The sequence below is a fragment of the Euprymna scolopes genome, chromosome 46 (assembly GCF_053919585.1).
Source record: "Euprymna scolopes isolate OS-2025 chromosome 46, ASM5391958v1, whole genome shotgun sequence".
Lineage (NCBI taxonomy): Eukaryota > Metazoa > Mollusca > Cephalopoda > Sepiida > Sepiolidae > Euprymna > Euprymna scolopes.
Window position 1 is genome coordinate 140,184,143 of NC_136527.1, and position 6,000 is coordinate 140,190,142.

Consider the following 6,000-nt stretch of genomic DNA (forward strand, 5'->3'; position numbering starts at 1 on the left):
AAAACGGAAAAAAAACAACTACTCGTTGAAATTAAGTGAAATTTTTTTTTCGGAGAACTTCGTTCTATAACGGATACATACAATTTAAACTTTTTTTTTCGATATTTTCATTTTTTAATGTCTTGACTAAACTGTACAAGTGTAATGCTATGACCCTTTAAAACATTAGTATTATTGTTATTGTATTCTTGTTAATTGATTTGAGTGACGGATGGTCGCTGGATCAGTTATTATGATTAGAAGAATAAACAATTAAATTGGGGAAGAAATGATTGACGTGTGAATCGCAAAAGGAATGTGAAAATAGAAAATAGATGTAAACATTATTTTGGTTTTGAATAAACAAATAACTAGTTGTGGACATTAGACTGGTATGAGACACGTAATTAGGTGACGTAAGAGAACACGTGATGTAGTTAGTTTTTGGAGAGATTCAGAGAGTTGAGGATTGACCACCAGAGCAGACAGACGTCTAGACAGGGGTGGATAGACAGCTGGGGAGCGAGCTGTAAGAATAGAAAATGTAGACGAACTGCAGATTCTGTGAAAACCATTTGAGACAACTGTAATAAATTTATGTTATAAAAATATAAAGAGTTGTTTTAATGGTTTCACAAATAAGAACAGTTGTCTCAATTATATGGTGCTGCTGATCGCTTCATGGTTCGTGACGGAGCAGCGGAAAGATACAGAAGAACACTTCAAGAAAAAAGGTATGAAGAATATATTATTCTTCTTACATATGAACTGTAAAAATATCCCGTGTGATAAGTCTGATACAACATGACTCAGTTTACACATCAATATCATGTCCTCCTTGCTAAACAACATACACACGATTTATACGTTTATTATCTGTCTGTTAAAAGAACAATATCTCACATCCACTAGATAACTCATGACACGTTTTAATATATCATCTCCTCCAATATAAACCAATATACAACAATATGACTGAAAAATGGATGACTCAAATTTTTTTATAAATAAATATTTAATGTACGATAAATGATGCGTGGAAGCGGTAGTTTTACCTTCGTGTGGATGAAAATACATAGAGGTTGTATTTGATATATTTTGTAATCACTAAAAAATCAAAAAATCAAATTTCTTTATAAATAATATGAATGTATGATGAAAACTCACATTTCTTTATAAATAAATATTTAATGTATGATGAATAGTGTTTGGAAGCAGTAGGTTTACTTGCGACTGGAAGTTGAATATACAAAGCGGTTATATACAGAAGAACTCTTCAAGAAAAAAAGGTATGAAGCATATATTATTCTTCTTATGTAAAAATATCCCATGTGATAAGTCTGATACAACATGACTCGGTTTACACGTCAATATCATGTCCTCCTGGCTAAACAACATACATACGATTTATATGTTTGTTATCTGTCTGATAAAAGAACAATATCTTACATCCACTAGATAACACATGACATCCAATATAAACCAATATACAACACAAGTACCTATTTTTTTTTTAAATTATTATAAATTATCTATAAAATCTATTTTTATGTATGTAAAAGTTTGTTGAAAAGTTCAAATAAAGTTTATAATGTAATTCTTGGTTCTAGCTTTATCATGAAAAAGGCATATGTGAACAGGTATTTATATATATCTATCTATAATCTCCTCTTAATGTCTAATATTTCCCCGTGTATGCTCATATTTTCACTACATTGGTGAAGACTGAAGGATCGGTCGGAAATATGTATTTGTAAAAAAAGTTAAAATTTTTTTTTTTCATAATATTTTGTATTCCTGCATGTAACCGATTGAAAACGAATAAAGAAAAGTTATAAGCTTTTATACTTTTCGTATTCTTTTTTATACATTTCCATTCATATGTATATATATATATATACACACACACACACACGCACACACACACACACACACACACACACACACACACACACACACACACACATATATATATATATATATATATATATATATGTACATATATATATATATATATATATATATATATATATATTGTTTTTTGTTTGTTTGTTTTTTTAATAAAACTAACTTTAATTTCAAAATTTCGACATCAGGTAGAGTTCTCAAAGGTCAAATCGTTGAACTTTGACCCCTTAATCACAAAATGTCTGGCCAAAAACCGATCACATCGATTTTCCCAAATCTCAGTACCCTGTATATCAAATTTCGAGTCTGTAGACTAAAAATTAGCAGAGTTATTGCGTAGGGAAATGTACACACACAGGCAGACACTTTCACTTTTATAGATGTACTAGCATGGGTGGCCGGCGGGTGTTAGGGATTGTATGCTGAGCAAAAAAAATCCCCCCGAAACGGTCAATTTTGTAAAACTTTGACCCCTATTATGATCCCTTAACATTTATTGTTTTGGGCTCACATCAAGTTATAAATATGCCATGGAACTCATGAACAGCTACATCTCAGGCTTTGTAATAGAGTTTTCCATCACTTAGGTAGACTGTCAACCGGACTTAAGAGCCACTACCTGCCCATGAAGTGAGATATTGCACGCCAGACACCAACCTGGGATTTCAAACTCTGCGCTATATATATATATATATATATATATATATATATATATATATATATATACACACATACACATATATACACATGCATATAAGTGCATGTGGAGCTAGTTGGCCATTGACCCTAGGAGGGTTCATCCACCCTTTGTAAGGTCTTGTTTTTTATCCTTCTGGGAGACTAGCCACCCTCCTCACCAGGAAAGCTAGTGGGAGAACCAGTTTAGTCGATGGTTACCTGACCATGCAGCAGGTAGTACTGGGTTACATCGTACCAGTAGCACATTACGTGACCTGACATAATATATATATATTGTGCGAGCCCTTTCTAGTCTCACACAAGAACACGCATTCACATCTCAAGCCATATTTCTTGTCATATACATATGCGCACACAAATATACACGCACACGTACACACACGTAGATACATTCACGTTCATGTACATGCACCCACATTCACGTGCGTGCACACACACGCTAACGTACACACATGTACACACACATATGTGCACACGTACGCACACATGGGTAACGTCACTTCCCCTTTAAAGGAAATCCACACATGCGCAAAAGACCACCGGAAACAACTATAAAAGCAAGAGACAAGCTGTTTCCTACTTCAATTCGGCTTCCGTTGCTTAATGGCAGTCACTTAGTTTTTGTTTGTTGTGTTTTGCAAATTTTCCTGAGACAGCACACATACTCTTCGCCTATTTTTTTAATCTCATTCTCCCATGCTGAATTTCATCATTTTCTTTTACACTAGGATATATGTGGGGCAAGAGTTAACAGACAATACGTACACCTTACTCGTTTTCTATCTCGATAACCTGGATTGACATTCTCACTCTCTTTCTCTCCACGTAGCTGACTGCTAACATGGCGCGTAGCTTAACTGATGTCAACCCTCTCTCTCTTTCCCTTTCTACATGCCGGACTGCCATTTCTCGTTTCTCTACTCCATTTCCTTTTCTTGCCACGCACGAACAAACGTTAGTGACCCGAACGTGAGATGAACACGCATTTCCTTCTCTTTCTATTCCATCAGTCCCGCAACAAATGATGGTGACACCTGAACACAGACATGAACACGTATTACACCTAAAACATTCATTCTTCAACAGTAAATAAATGACACGTTGAGTTTTTGTTTCTTTCATTCCATTCGTTTCATTATTTTCTTTTGTAGCGAGTTAGGATATTAATATCCTGGTCCGCAACAATATATATATATATATATATATATATATATATATATATATCGTCGGGTACAATGAATCCGTTCTGTTTAACTCTATAACAAAACCCATTGCATATTTCAGATATGTTGACGACACTTTTGCTGTTTTTCCATCGCAAAGTGAAGCGTCGATATTTTTTGATAGGTTGAATTCTTTGCATGGAGCTCTAAAGTTCACTATGTGAGAAAGACAATTCGTTTCCCTTCTTGGATGTTCTTGTCGAACGTTCAAGGGGGCGGGGGGGGCTTTCTCACTACAATTTATAGAAAGCCAACATTTACTGGCCTATATGTGAACTGGTTGTCTTTTGTACCAAAATTATATAAGGTCGGCTTACTTTGGTACATAGAGCCCTGATGATTTGTTCAGCTCACAGATTGGACGCTGAATTCGATAAGACCAGGGAAATATTCATCAATAATGGTTATTCTGTTGACCTTATTGATGACTGTATTTTCAAAAAGGTTGCGGATTTTAAATCCCCTAAAAAAAAGTTTAGACCTTTGAAATACCCGGTTTATTTAAAATTACCGTGGATTGGGGAAAAGAGTAATAGACTTTCCAAACAAATTCGCAGAAGTATTTACGACTGCTTTTATTCTGTGTCCTTGCATTTGGTATATACTACGAAACCTGCATTTCCTTCTTTTCGCAAGGATAGGTTGCCTTACATCCAAAATAGCAATATTGTATATCAATTCAAATGCCAGTGCGATGCTGGTTATGTCTCCCTCCTTGGAGTCTGTCTCTATTGCGGTGCGGAAACCTTCTTTGTGCCGGCAGAAAGAAACATCTAATACATTGTTTCTCTTTGGGGAACTGTGAATTTTTTCTCCCGTTTTTTTTTCCCCCCTCGTTGTGCCAATATTTTAATCGTTTTTTAAACGTTAATAAACTTTATTTTAGTGTCTCTGTATTTTTGGCACATTCAATAGTTCCCCATCAGAACTCTTTACTTTCGACATATTTTACGCTATCGATTTTCTCCTGATGAGATGATAGCTGAACGAGCTCTCGAGAGACTTCCGCCTATTATATTTAAAAAAATATATATATATATATATATATATATATATATATATATATATATATATAAATTCATATATAATATATATATGAATATATATATGAATATATATACACATGTATATATATATATATATATATATATATATATATATATATACATTAATATATATATACTAGCATTTCAGCCCGGCGTTGCCCGGGTGTTTGGATGTGTCTGTTGAACAAAAACAAAAGTGGTAGTAGGAAGGCAGGCTCGAATCCGTACCGCGAAGGAGGAAAAGAACGGGGTAAAACCTAACGTTAATGCTGTTACGGCCATCGCCAAACCGGAAGCGACATTTTTTAAAATTAAGGCTAGACAATCTAAAGGAGAGGATAACTTTAAAAAATAGCGGCGAAAAAAGTGACCCCTCCTCCCCTGTAGAAAAGTGCCTAGTTGAAGGGGAAGATATTAATGTTTTTAGCCAATTTTTCGATATTTGTCGTATGAAAGATCGAACTTTAAAATGATACTGATCTTGGTAAAATCCGTCGCCTCTATTGAAAGTTTTAGGCAGACATGCAAACAGACATACATACATACATGTATATATTGGTAATTAAAAATTTTCGACCCAAACCGATGAAAAAGCTTGCCCTATCTCTGAATACCCTTTATGTAAAATTTCAAATATTTAGACCAGAAATTGTCTGAGTAATTTGGAAGAGACCGCAGAAGTCAATTTTTTTAAAACTTTGACCCCTTTCTTGACCCCCTTAACATTTATTGTTTTGGGCTCAAATTGAGTCATTAAGTTAGATCCATGTCCAATGAACCTATATCTAAAATTTCAAGTATGTAGACCCAAAATTGTCGGAGGAGTTTGGTAGAGTTCTCAAAGGTCAAATCGTTGAATTTTGACCCCTTAATCACAAAATGTCTGGCCAAAAACCGATCACATACATTTTCCCAAATCTCAGTACCCTGTATATCAAATTTCGAGTCTGTAGACTAAAAATTAGCAGAGTTATTGCGTAGGGAAATGTACACAGACAGACACTTTCACTTTTATAGATGTACTAGCATGGGTGGCCGGCGGGTGTTAGGGATTGTATGCTGAGCAAAAAAAATCCGCCCGAAACGGTCAATTTTGTAAAACTTTGACCCCTATTATGATCCCTTAACATTTATTGTTTTGGGCT